General features: G+C 48.8%; 1 protein-coding gene across 1 annotated transcript in view; it reads left to right on the top strand.

The window, feature by feature from the left end:
* LOC132832916 (uncharacterized) overlaps positions 1–17,322 on the top strand; it is a 64,498-nt gene that overhangs the window by 30,380 nt on the left and 16,796 nt on the right. The gene's annotated exons all lie outside the window — the stretch shown is intronic.

Here is a 17,322-nt window from a genome sequence, read left to right as displayed (position 1 = left end):
CACCTTCTACACTGTACCCAACTGACTCTACACTGTACCCAACCGACACCTTCTACACTGTACCCAACCGACACCATCTACACTGTACCCAACCGACACCATCTACACTGTACCCAACCGACACCTTCTACACTCTACCCAACTGACTCTACACTGTACCCAACCGACACCTTCTACACTGTACCCAACCGACACCATCTACACTGTACCCAACCGACACCTTCTACACTGTACCCAACTGACACCTTCCACACTGTGCCCAACTGACACCTTCTACACTGTCCCCAACTGACACCTTCTACACTGTACCCAACTGACACCATCTACACTCTACCCAACTGACACCATCTACACTGTACCCAACTGACACCTTCTACACTGTACCCAACTGACACCTTCTACTCTCTACCCAACTGACACCATCTACACTGTACCCAACCGACACCTTCTACACTGTACCCAACTGACACCTTCTAAACTCTACCCAACTGACACCATCTACACTGTACCCAACTGACACCTTCTACACTGTACCCAACCGACACCTTCTACACTGTACACAACTGACACCTTGTACACTGTACCCAACCGACACCATCTACACTGTACCCAACCGACACCTTCTACACTGTACCCAACTGACACCTTCTACACTGTACCCAACTGACTCTACACTGTACCCAACCGACACCTTCTACACTGTACCCAACCGACATCATCTACACTGTACCCAACCGACACCATCTACACTGTACCCAACCGACACCTTCTACACTCTACCCAACTGACTCTACACTGTACCCAACCGACACCATCTACACTGTACCCAACCGACACCATCTACACTGTACCCAACCGACACCTTCTACACTGTACCCAACTGACACCTTCTACACTGTACCCAACTGACACCTTCTACACTCTACCCAACTGACACCATCTACACTATACCCAACCGACACCATCTACACTGTACCCAACTGACACCTTCCACACTGTACCCAACTGACACCATCTATACTGTACCCAACTGACACCTTCTACACTGTACCCAACCGACACCTTCTACACTGTACCCAACCGACACCATCTACACTGTACCCAACTGACACCTTCTACACTGTACCCAACTGACACCTTCTACACTGTGCCCAACCGACACCTTCTACACTATACCCAACTGACACCTTCTACACTGTACCCAACTGACACCTTCTACACTGTACCCAACTGACACCATCTACACTCTACCCAACTGACACCTTCTACACTCTACCCAACTGACACCTTCTACACTGTACCCAACTGACACCATCTACACTGTACCCAACTGACACCTACACTCTACCCAACTGACACCTTCTACACTGTACCCAACTGACACCATCTACACTCTACCCAATTGAACCTCCTACACTCTACCCAACTGACACCTTCTACACTGTACCCAACTGACACCTTCTACACTGTACCCAACCGACACCTTCTACACTGTACCCAACTGACACCTTCCACACTGTGCCCAACTGACACCTTCTACACTGTCCCCAACTGACACCTTCTACACTGTCCCCAACTGACACCTTCTACACTGTACCCAACTGACACCATCTACACTCTACCCAACTGACACCATCTACACTGTACCCAACTGACACCTTCTACACTGTACCCAACTGACACCTTCTACTCTCTACACAACTGACACCATCTACACTGTACCCAACCGACACCTTCTACACTGTACCCAACCGACACCTTCTACACTGTACCCAACTGACACCTTCTAAACTCTACCCAACTGACACCATCTACACTGTACCCAACTGACACCTTCTACACTGTACCCAACCGACACCTTCTACACTGTACCCAACTGACACCTTCTACACTGTACCCAACCGACACCATCTACACTGTACCCAACTGACCCCTTCTACACTCTACCCAACTGACACCTTCTACACTGTACCCAACTGACTCTACACTGTACCCAACCGACACCTTCTACACTGTACCCAACCGACACCATCTACACTGTACCCAACCGACACCATCTACACTGTACCCAACCGACACCTTCTACACTCTACCCAACTGACTCTACACTGTACCCAACCGACACCTTCTACACTGTACCCAACCGACACCTTCTACACTGTACCCAACTGACACCTTCTAAACTCTACCCAACTGACACCATCTACACTGTACCCAACTGACACCTTCTACACTGTACCCAACCGACACCTTGTACACTGTACCCAACTGACACCTTGTACACTGTACCCAACCGACACCATCTACACTGTACCCAACCGACACCTTCTACACTGTACCCAACTGACACCTTCTACACTGTACCCAACTGACTCTACACTCTACCCAACCGACACCTTCTACACTATACCCAACTGACACCTTCTACACTGTACCCAACTGACACCTTCCACACTCTACCCAACTGACACCATCTACACTGTACCCAACCGACACCTTCTACACTGTACCCAACTGACTCCTTCTACACTGTACCCAACTGACTCTACACTGTACCCAACCGACACCTTCTACACTGTACCCAACCGACACCATCTACACTGTACCCAACCGACACCATCTACACTGTACCCAACCGACACCTTCTACACTCTACCCAACTGACTCTACACTGTACCCAACCGACACCTTCTACACTGTACCCAACCGACACCATCTACACTGTACCCAACCGACACCTTCTACACTGTACCCAACTGACACCTTCCACACTGTGCCCAACTGACACCTTCTACACTGTCCCCAACTGACACCTTCTACACTGTACCCAACTGACACCATCTACACTCTACCCAACTGACACCATCTACACTGTACCCAACTGACACCTTCTACACTGTACCCAACTGACACCTTCTACTCTCTACCCAACTGACACCATCTACACTGTACCCAACCGACACCTTCTACACTGTACCCAACTGACACCTTCTAAACTCTACCCAACTGACACCATCTACACTGTACCCAACTGACACCTTCTACACTGTACCCAACCGACACCTTCTACACTGTACACAACTGACACCTTGTACACTGTACCCAACCGACACCATCTACATTGTACCCAACCGACACCTTCTACACTGTACCCAACTGACACCTTCTACACTGTACCCAACTGACTCTACACTGTACCCAACCGACACCTTCTACACTGTACCCAACCGACATCATCTACACTGTACCCAACCGACACCATCTACACTGTACCCAACCGACACCTTCTACACTCTACCCAACTGACTCTACACTGTACCCAACCGACACCTTCTACACTGTACCCAACCGACACCATCTACACTGTACCCAACCGACACCTTCTACACTCTACCCAACTGACACCTTCTACACTGTACCCAACTGACACCTTCTACACTCTACCCAACTGACACCATCTACACTATACCCAACCGACACCATCTACACTGTACCCAACTGACACCTTCCACAGTGTACCCAACTGACACCATCTATACTGTACCCAACTGACACCTTCTACACTGTACCCAACCGACACCTTCTACACTGTACCCAACCGACACCATCTACACTGTACCCAACTGACACCTTCTACACTGTACCCAACTGACACCTTCTACACTGTGCCCAACCGACACCTTCTACACTCTACCCAACTGACACCATCTATACTGTACCCAACCGACACCTTCCACACTCTACCCAACCGACACCTTCTACACTATACCCAACTGACACCTTCTACACTGTACCCAACTGACACCTTCTACACTGTACCCAACTGACACCATCTACACTGTACCCAACCGACACCTTCTACACTGTACCCAACTGACACCTTCTACACTGTACCCAACTGACTCTACACTGTACCCAACCGACACCTTCTACACTGTACCCAACCGACACCATCTACACTGTACCCAACCGACACCATCTACACTGTACCCAACCGACACCTTCTACTCTCTACCCAACTGACTCTACACTGTACCCAACCGACACCTTCTACACTGTACCCAACCGACACCTTCTACACTGTACCCAACTGACACCTTCTACACTGTACCCAACTGACACCTTCTACACTCTACCCAACTGACACCATCTACACTGTACCCAACCGACACCTTCTACACTGTACCCAACTGACACCATCTACACTGTACCCAACTGTCACCTTCTACACTCTACCCAACCTACTCTACACTGTACCCAACTGACACCTTTTACACTGTACCCAACCGACACCTTCTACACTGTACTCAACTGACACCTTCTACACTGTACCCAACTGACACCTTCTACTCTCTACCCAACTGACACCATCTACACTCTACCCAACTGACACCTTCCACACTGTACCCAACTGACACCATCTATACTGTACCCAACTGACACCTTCTAAACTGTACCCAACTGACACCATCTACACTCGACCCAACCGACACCTTCCACACTCTACCCAACCGACACCTTCTACACTATACCCAACTGACACCTTCTACACTCTACCCAACTGACTCTACACTGTACCCAACTGACACCTTCTACACTGTACCCAACTGACACATTCTACCCTGTACCCAACTGACACCTTCTACACTGTACCTAACTGACACCTTCTACACTGTACCCAACCGACACCTTCTACACTGTACCCAACTAACACCTTCTACACTCTACCCAACTGACACCTTCTACACTCTACCCAACTGACACCGTCCACACTGTACCCAACCGACACCTTCTACACTCTACCCAACTGACCCCTTCTACACTGTACCCAACTGACACCTTCTACACTGTACCCAACTGACACCTTCTACACTGTACACAACTGACCCCTTCTACACACACCCAGCTAACACCTTCTAAACCATACCCAACTGACACCTTCTACACTGTACCCAACTGACACCTTCTACACTGTACCCAACTGACACCTTCTACACTCTACCCAACTGACACCTTCTACACTGTACCCAACTGACACCATCTACACTCTACCCAACTGACACCTTCTACACTCTACCCAACTGACACCATCTACACTCTACCCAACTGACACCTTCTACACTGTACCCAACTGACACATTCTACCCTGTACCCAACCGACACCATCTACACTGTACCCAACCGACACCATCTACACTGTACCCAACTAACACCTTCTACACTGTACCCAACTGACACCTTCTACACTACCCAACTGACCCCTTCTACACTGTACCCAACCGACACCATCTACACTGTACCCAACTAACAGCTTCTACACTCTACCCAACTGACACCTTCTACACTGTACCTAACTGACACCTTCTACACTGTACCCAACCGACACCTTCTACACTGTACCCAACTAACACCTTCTACACTCTACCCAACTGACACCTTCTACACTGTACACAACTGACCCCTTCTACACACACCCAGCTAACACCTTCTAAACCATACCCAACTGACACCTTCTACACTGTACCCAACTGACACCTTCTACACTGTACCCAACTGACACTTTCTACACTCTACCCAACTGACACCTTCTACACTGTACCCAACTGACACCATCTACACTCTACCCAACTGACACCTTCTACACTCTACCCAACTGACACCATCTACACTCTACCCAACTGACACCTTCTACACTGTACCCAACTGACACCATCTACACTGTACCCAACTGACACCTACAGTCTACCCAACTGACACCTTCTACACTGTACCCAACTGACACCTTCTACACTGTACCCAACCGACACCTTCTACACTGTACCCAACTGACACCTTCTACACTCTACCCAACTGACATCTTCTACACTGTACCCAACTGACACCTTCTACACTGTACCCAACTGACACCTTCCACACTGTACCCAACTGACACCTTCTACACTGTACCCAACTGACACCTTCTACACTGTACCCAACCGACACCATCTACACTGTACCCAACTGACACCTTCTACACTGTACCCAACCGACACCTTCTACACTGTACCCAACCGACACCATCTACACTGTACCCAACTGACCCCTTCTACACTGTACCCAACCGACACCATCTACACTGTACCCAACTGACACCTTCTACACTGTACCCAACTGACACCATCTACACTATACCCAACTGTCACCTTCTACACTCTACCCAACTTACTCTACACTGTACCCAACTGACACCTTTTACACTGTACTCCACTGACACCTTCTACACTGTACTCCACTGACACCTTCTACACTGTACCCAACTGACACCATCTACACTCTACCCAACTGACACCTTCTACACTGTACCCAACTGACACCTTCTACACTGTACCCAACTGACACCTACAGTCTACCCAACTGACACCTTCTACACTGTACCCAACTGACACCATCTACACTCTACCCAACTGACACCTTCTACACTGTACCCAACTGACACCTTCTACACTGTACCCAACTGACACCTTCTACACTGTAACCAACTGACACCATCTACACTGTACCCAACTGACACCTACAGTCTACCCAACTGACACCTTCTACACTGTACCCAACTGACACCTTCTACACTGTACCCAACTGACACATTCTACACTGTACCCAACCGACACCTTCTACACTGTACCCAACTGACACCTTCTACACTCTACCCAACTGACATCTTCTACACTGTACCCAACTGACACCTTCTACACTGTACCCAACTGACACCTTCTACACTGTACCCAACTGACACCTTCCACACTGTACCCAACTGACACCTTCTACACTGTACCCAACTGACACCTTCTACACTGTACCCAACTGACACCATCTACACTGTACCCAACCGACACCTTCTACACTGTACCCAACCGACACCTTCTACACTGTACCCAACTGACACCTACAGTCTACCCAACTGACACCTTCTACACTGTACCCAACTGACACCATCTACACTCTACCCAACTGACACCTTCTACACTGTACCCAACTGACACCTTCTACACTGTAACCAACTGACACCATCTACACTGTACCCAACTGACACCTACAGTCTACCCAACTGACACCTTCTACACTCTACCCAACTGACACATTCTACACTGTACCCAACCGACACCTTCTACACTGTACCCAACTGACACCTTCTACACTCTACCCAACTGACATCTTCTACACTGTACCCAACTGACACCTTCTACACTGTACCCAACTGACACCTTCCACACTGTACCCAACTGACACCTTCTACACTGTACCCAACTGACACCTTCCACACTGTACCCAACTGACACCTTCTACACTGTACCCAACCGACACCTTCTACACTGTACCCAACCGACACCTTCTACACTGTACCCAAATGACCCCTTCTACACTGTACCCAACTGACACCTTCTACACTGTACCCAACTGACACCTTCTACACTGTACCCAACCGACACCTTCTACACTGTACCCAACTGACACCTTCTACACTGTACCCAACCGACACCTTCTACACTGTACCCAACCGACACCTTCTACACTGTACCCAACCGACACCTTCTACACTGTACCCAACTGACACCTTCTACACTGTACCCAACCGACACCTTCTACACTCTACCCAACTGACACCTTCTACACTGTACCCAACCGACACCTTCTACACTCTACCCAACTGACCCCTTCTACACTGTACCCAACCGACACCTTCTACACTGTACCCAACTGACACCTTCTACACTGTACCCAACCGACACCTTCTACACTGTACCCAACTGACACCTTCTACACTGTACCCAACCGACATCTTCTACACTGTACCCAACTGACACCTTCCACACTGTACCCAACTGACACCTTCTACACTGTTCCCAACCGACCCCTTCTACACTGTACCCAACTGACACCATCTACACTGTACCCAACCGACACCATCTACACTGTTCCCAACCGACCCCTTCTACACTGTACCCAACCGACACCATCTACACTGTACCCAACCGACACCTTCTACACTGTACCCAACCGACACCTTCTACACTGTACCCAACCGACACCTTCTACACTGTACCCAACCGACACCATCTACACTGTACCCAACTGACCCCTTCTACACTGTACCCAACCGACACCATCTACACTGTACCCAACCGACACCTTCTACACTGTACCCAACCGACACCATCTACACTATACCCAACCGACACCTTCTACACTGTACCCAACTGACACCATCTACACTGTACCCAACTGTCACCTTCTACACTCTACCCAACTTACTCTACACTGTACCCAACTGACACATTTTACACTGTACTCCACTGACACCTTCTACACTGTACTCCACTGACACCTTCTACAATGTACCCAACTAACACCTTCTACACTGTACTCCACTGACTCCTTCTACACTGTACCCAACTGACACCATCTACACTGTACCCAACTGACACCTTCTACACTGTACCCAACTGACACCATCTACACTCTACCCAACTGACACCTTCTACACTCTACCCAACTGACACCTTCTACACTGTAACCAACTGACACCATCTACACTGTACCCAACTGACACATTCTACACTGTACCCAACTGACACCTTCTACACTCTACCCAACTGACATCTTCTACACTGTACCCAACTGACACCTTCTACACTGTACCCAACTGACACCATCTACACTCTACCCAACTGACACCTTCTACACTCTACCCAACTGACACCTTCTACACTGTACCCAACTGACACCTTCTACACTGTACCCAACTGACACATTCTACACTGTACCCAACCGACACCTTCTACACTGTACCCAACTGACACCTTCTACACTCTACCCAACTGACATCTTCTACACTGTACCCAACTGACACCTTCTACACTCTACCCAACTGACACCTTCTACACTGTACCCAACTGACACCTTCCACACTGTACCCAACTGACACCTTCTACACTGTACCCAACTGACACCTTCTACACTGTACCCAACCGACACCATCTACACTGTACCCAACTGACACCTTCTACACTGTACCCAACCGACACCATCTACACTGTACCCAACCGACACCTTCTACACTGTACCCAACTGACACCTTCTACACTCTACCCAACTGACACCTTCTACACTGTACCCAACTGACACCTTCTACACTCTACCCAACTGACACCTTCTACACTGTACCCAACTGACACCTTCCACACTGTACCCAACTGACACCTTCTACACTGTACCCAACTGACACCTTCTACACTGTACCCAACCGACACCATCTACACTGTACCCAACTGACACCTTCTACACTGTACCCAACCGACACCATCTACACTGTACCCAACCGACACGTTGTACACTGTACCCAACTGACCCCTTCTACACTGTACCCAACTGACACCTTCTACACTGTACCCAACCGACACCTTCTACACTGTACCCAACCGACACCTTCTACACTGTACCCAACTGACACCTTCCACACTGTACCCAACTGACACCATCTATACTGTACCCAACCGACACCTTCTAAACTGTACCCAACTGACACCATCTACACTCTACCCAACCGACACCTTCCACACTCTACCCAACCGACACCTTCTACACTATACCCAACTGACACCTTCTACACTCTACCCAACTGTCTCTACACTGTACCCAACTGACACCTTCTACACTGTACCCAACTAACACCTTCTACACTGTACCCAACCGACACCTTCTACACTGTACCCAACTGACCCCTTCTACACTGTACCCAACCGACACCATCTACACTGTACCCAACTAACAGCTTCTACACTCTACCCAACTGACACCTTCTACACTGTACCCAACTGACACCTTCTACACTGTACCCAACCGACACCTTCTACACTGTACCCAACTAACACCTTCTACACTCTATCCAACTGACACCTTCTACACTGTACCCAACTGTCACCTTCCACACTGTACCCAACCGACACCTTCTACACTCTACCCAACTGACCCCTTCTACACTGTACCCAACTGACCCCTTCTACACTGTACCCAACTGACACCTTCCACACTGCACCCAACTATCACCTTCTAAACCATACCCAACTGACACCTTCTACACTGTACCCAACTGACCCCTTCTACACTGTACCCAACTGACACCTTCTACACTGTACCCAACTATCACCTTCTAAACCATACCCAACTGACACCTCCTACACTGTACCCAACCGACACCTTCTACACTGTACCCAACTGACACCTTCTGCACTGTACACAACTGACCCCTTCTACACACACCCAGCTAACACCTTCTAAACCATACCCAACTGACACCTTCTACACTGTACCCAACCGACACCTTCTACACTGTACCCAACTGACACCATCTACACTCTACCCAACTGACACCTTCTACACTCTACCCAACTGACACCTTCTACACTGTACCCAACTGACACCATCTACACTGTACCCAACTGACACCTTCTACACTCTACCCAACTGACACCATCTACACTCTACCCAACTGACACCTTCTACACTCTACCCAACTGACACCTTCTACACTGTACCCAACTGACACCATCTACACTGTACCCAACTGACACCTACAGTCTACCCAACTGACACCTTCTACACTGTACCCAACTGACACCTTCTACACTGTACCCAACCGACACCTTCTACACTGTACCCAACTGACACCTTCTACACTCTACCCAACTGACATCTTCTACACTGTACCCAACTGACACCTTCTACACTGTACCCAACTGACACCTTCTACACTGTACCCAACTGACACCTTCTACACTGTACCCAACCGACACCTTCTACACTGTACCCAACCGACACCTTCTACACTGTACCCAACCGACACCTTCTACACTGTACCCAACCGACACCTTCTACACTGTACCCAACCGACACCATCTACACTGTACCCAACCGACCCCTTCTACACTGTACCCAACTGACCCCTTCTACACTGTACCCAACCGACACCATCTACACTGTACCCAACTAACAGCTTCTACACTCTACCCAACTGACACCTTCTACACTGTACCCAACTGACACCTTCTACACTGTACCCAACCGACACCTTCTACACTGTACCCAACTGACACATTCTACACTGTACCCAACCGACACCTTCTACACTGTACCCAACTGACACCTTCTACACTCTACCCAACTGACATCTTCTACACTGTACCCAACTGACACCTTCTACACTGTACCCAACTGACACCTTCTACACTCTACCCAACTGACACCTTCTACACTGTACCCAACTAACACCTTCTACACTGTACCCAACTGATACCTTCTACACTCTACCCAACTAACACCTTCTACACTGTACCCAACTGACACATTCTACACTGTACCCAACCGACACCTTCTACACTGTACCCAACTGACACCTTCTACACTCTACCCAACTGACATCTTCTACACTGTACCCAACTGACACCTTCTACACTGTACCCAACTGACACCTTCCACACTGTACCCAACTGACACCTTCTACACTGTACCCAACTGACACCTTCTACACTGTACCCAACTGACACCTTCTACACTGTACCCAACTGACACCTTCTACACTGTACCCAACCGACACCATCTACACTGTACCCAACCGACACCTTCTACACTGTACCCAACTGACACCTTCTACACTGTACCCAACCGACACCTTCTACACTGTACCCAACCGACACCATCTACACTGTACCCAACTGACCCCTTCTACACTGTACCCAACCGACACCATCTACACTGTACCCAACCGACACCTTCTACACTGTACCCAACTGACACCATCTACACTGTACCCAACTGTCACCTTCTACACTCTACCCAACTTACTCTACACTGTACCCAACTGACACCTTTTACACTTTACTCCACTAACACCTTCTACACTGTACTCCACTGACACCTTCTACACTGTACCCAACTGACACCTTCTACACTGTAACCAACTGACACCATCTACACTGTACCCAACTGACACCTACAGTCTACCCAACTGACACCTTCTACACTGTACCCAACTGACACATTCTACACTGTACCCAACCGACACCTTCTACACTCTACCCAACTGACATCTTCTACACTGTACCCAACTGACACCTTCTACACTGTACCCAACCGACACCTTCTACACTCTACCCAACTGACACCATCTACACTGTACCCAACTGACACCTTCTACACTGTACCCAACTGACACCTTCCACACTGTACCCAACTGACACCTTCTACACTGTACCCAACCGACACCTTCTACACTGTACCCAACCGACACCATCTACACTGTACCCAACCGACACCTTCTACACTGTACCCAACTGACACCTTCTACACTGTACTCCACTGACACCTTCTACACTGTACCCAACTGACACCATCTACACTGTACCCAACTGACACCTTCTACACTGTACCCAACTGACACCATCTACACTCTACCCAACTGACACCTTCTACACTCTACCCAACTGACACCTTCTACACTGTAACCAACTGACACCATCTACACTGTACCCAACTGACACCTACAGTCTACCCAACTGACACCTTCTACACTGTACCCAACTGACACCTTCTACACTGTACCCAACCGACACCTTCTACACTCTACCCAACTGACATCTTCTACACTGTACCCAACTGACACCTTCTACACTGTACCCAACTGACACCTTCCACACTGTACCCAACTGACACCTTCTACACTGTACCCAACCGACACCTTCTACACTGTACCCAACCGACACCATCTACACTGTACCCAACCGACACCTTCTACACTGTACCCAACTGACACCTTCTACACTGTACCCAACCGACACCTTCTACACTGTACCCAACCGACACCATCTACACTGTACCCAACTGACCCCTTCTACACTGTACCCAACCGACACCATCTACACTGTACCCAACCGACACCTTCTACACTCTACCCAACTGACACCATCTACACTGTACCCAACTGTCACCTTCTACACTCTACCCAACTTACTCTACACTGTACCCAACTGACACCTTTTACACTGTACTCCACTGACATCTTCTACACTGTACCCAACTAACACCTTCTACACTGTACTCCACTGACACCTTCTACACTGTACCCAACTAACACCTTCTACACTGTACCCAACTGACACCTTCTACACTGTACCCAACTAACACCTTCTACACTGTACCCAACCGACACCTTCTACACTGTACCCAACTGACACCTTCTACACTCTACCCAACTGACATCTTCTACACTGTACCCAACTGACACCTTCTACACTGTACCCAACTAACACCTTCTACACTGTACCCAACTGACACCTTCTACACTCTACCCAACTAACACCTTCTACACTGTACCCAACTGACACATTCTACACTGTACCCAACCGACACCATCTACACTGTACCCAACCGACACCTTCTACACTCTACCCAACTGACACCATCTACACTGTACCCAACTGTCACCTTCTACACTCTACCCAACTTACTCTACACTGTACCCAACTGACACCTTTTACACTGTACTCCACTGACATCTTCTACACTGTACCCAACTAACACCTTCTACACTGTACTCCACTGACACCTTCTACACTGTACCCAACTAACACCTTCTACACTGTACCCAACTGACACCTTCTACACTGTACCCAACTGACACCTTCTACTCTCTACCCAACTGACACCATCTACACTGTACCCAACCGACACCTTCTACACTGTACCCAACTGACACCTTCTAAACTCTACCCAACTGACACCATCTACACTGTACCCAACTGACACCTTCTACACTGTACCCAACCGACACCTTCTACACTGTACACAACTGACACCTTGTACACTGTACCCAACCGACACCATCTACATTGTACCCAACCGACACCTTCTACACTGTACCCAACTGACACCTTCTACACTGTACCCAACTGACTCTACACTGTACCCAACCGACACCTTCTACACTGTACCCAACCGACATCATCTACACTGTACCCAACCGACACCATCTACACTGTACCCAACCGACACCTTCTACACTCTACCCAACTGACTCTACACTGTACCCAACCGACACCTTCTACACTGTACCCAACCGACACCATCTACACTGTACCCAACCGACACCTTCTACACTCTACCCAACTGACACCTTCTACACTGTACCCAACTGACACCTTCTACACTCTACCCAACTGACACCATCTACACTATACCCAACCGACACCATCTACACTGTACCCAACTGACACCTTCCACAGTGTACCCAACTGACACCATCTATACTGTACCCAACTGACACCTTCTACACTGTACCCAACCGACACCTTCTACACTGTACCCAACCGACACCATCTACACTGTACCCAACTGACACCTTCTACACTGTACCCAACTGACACCTTCTACACTGTGCCCAACCGACACCTTCTACACTCTACCCAACTGACACCATCTATACTGTACCCAACCGACACCTTCCACACTCTACCCAACCGACACCTTCTACACTATACCCAACTGACACCTTCTACACTGTACCCAACTGACACCTTCTACACTGTACCCAACTGACACCATCTACACTGTACCCAACCGACACCTTCTACACTGTACCCAACTGACACCTTCTACACTGTACCCAACTGACTCTACACTGTACCCAACCGACACCTTCTACACTGTACCCAACCGACACCATCTACACTGTACCCAACCGACACCATCTACACTGTACCCAACCGACACCTTCTACTCTCTACCCAACTGACTCTACACTGTACCCAACCGACACCTTCTACACTGTACCCAACCGACACCTTCTACACTGTACCCAACTGACACCTTCTACACTGTACCCAACTGACACCTTCTACACTCTACCCAACTGACACCATCTACACTATACCCAACCGACACCTTCTACACTGTACCCAACTGACACCATCTACACTGTACCCAACTGTCACCTTCTACACTCTACCCAACCTACTCTACACTGTACCCAACTGACACCTTTTACACTGTACCCAACCGACACCTTCTACACTGTACTCAACTGACACCTTCTACACTGTACCCAACTGACACCTTCTACTCTCTACCCAACTGACACCATCTACACTCTACCCAACTGACACCTTCCACACTGTACCCAACTGACACCATCTATACTGTACCCAACTGACACCTTCTAAACTGTACCCAACTGACACCATCTACACTCGACCCAACCGACACCTTCCACACTCTACCCAACCGACACCTTCTACACTATACCCAACTGACACCTTCTACACTCTACCCAACTGACTCTACACTGTACCCAACTGACACCTTCTACACTGTACCCAACTGACACATTCTACCCTGTACCCAACTGACACCTTCTACACTGTACCTAACTGACACCTTCTACACTGTACCCAACCGACACCTTCTACACTGTACCCAACTAACACCTTCTACACTCTACCCAACTGACACCTTCTACACTCTACCCAACTGACACCGTCCACACTGTACCCAACCGACACCTTCTACACTCTACCCAACTGACCCCTTCTACACTGTACCCAACTGACACCTTCTACACTGTACCCAACTGACACCTTCTACACTGTACACAACTGACCCCTTCTACACACACCCAGCTAACACCTTCTAAACCATACCCAACTGACACCTTCTACACTGTACCCAACTGACACCTTCTACACTGTACCCAACTGACACCTTCTACACTCTACCCAACTGACACCTTCTACACTGTACCCAACTGACACCATCTACACTCTACCCAACTGACACCTTCTACACTCTACCCAACTGACACCATCTACACTCTACCCAACTGACACCTTCTACACTGTACCCAACTGACACATTCTACCCTGTACCCAACCGACACCATCTACACTGTACCCAACCGACACCATCTACACTGTACCCAACTAACACCTTCTACACTGTACCCAACTGACACCTTCTACACTACCCAACTGACCCCTTCTACACTGTACCCAACCGACACCATCTACACTGTACCCAACTAACAGCTTCTACACTCTACCCAACTGACACCTTCTACACTGTACCTAACTGACACCTTCTACACTGTACCCAACCGACACCTTCTACACTGTACCCAACTAACACCTTCTACACTCTACCCAACTGACACCTTCTACACTGTACACAACTGACCCCTTCTACACACACCCAGCTAACACCTTCTAAACCATACCCAACTGACACCTTCTACACTGTACCCAACTGACACCTTCTACACTGTACCCAACTGACACCTTCTACACTCTACCCAACTGACACCTTCTACACTGTACCCAACTGACACCATCTACACTCTACCCAACTGACACCTTCTACACTCTACCCAACTGACACCATCTACACTCTACCCAACTGACACCTTCTACACTGTACCCAACTGACACCATCTACACTGTACCCAACTGACACCTACAGTCTACCCAACTGACACCTTCTACACTGTACCCAACTGACACCTTCTACACTGTACCCAACCGACACCTTCTACACTGTACCCAACTGACACCTTCTACACTCTACCCAACTGACATCTTCTACACTGTACCCAACTGACACCTTCTACACTGTACCCAACTGACACCTTCCACACTGTACCCAACTGACACCTTCTACACTGTACCCAACTGACACCTTCTACACTGTACCCAACCGACACCATCTACACTGTACCCAACTGACACCTTCTACACTGTACCCAACCGACACCTTCTACACTGTACCCAACCGACACCATCTACACTGTACCCAACTGACCCCTTCTACACTGTACCCAACCGACACCATCTACACTGTACCCAACTGACACCTTCTACACTGTACCCAACTGACACCATCTACACTATACCCAACTGTCACCTTCTACACTCTACCCAACTTACTCTACACTGTACCCAACTGACACCTTTTACACTGTACTCCACTGACACCTTCTACACTGTACTCCACTGACACCTTCTACACTGTACCCAACTGACACCATCTACACTCTACCCAACTGACACCTTCTACACTGTACCCAACTGACACCTTCTACACTGTACCCAACTGACACCTACAGTCTACCCAACTGACACCTTCTACACTGTACCCAACTGACACCATCTACACTCTACCCAACTGACACCTTCTACACTGTACCCAACTGACACCTTCTACACTGTACCCAACTGACACCTTCTACACTGTAACCAACTGACA

Source organism: Hemiscyllium ocellatum, chromosome 35 (assembly GCF_020745735.1).
Source record: "Hemiscyllium ocellatum isolate sHemOce1 chromosome 35, sHemOce1.pat.X.cur, whole genome shotgun sequence".
NCBI lineage: Eukaryota > Metazoa > Chordata > Chondrichthyes > Orectolobiformes > Hemiscylliidae > Hemiscyllium > Hemiscyllium ocellatum.
The sequence above is the reverse complement of the archived record's forward strand: the minus strand, read 5'-3'. Positions and strand labels throughout refer to the sequence as shown.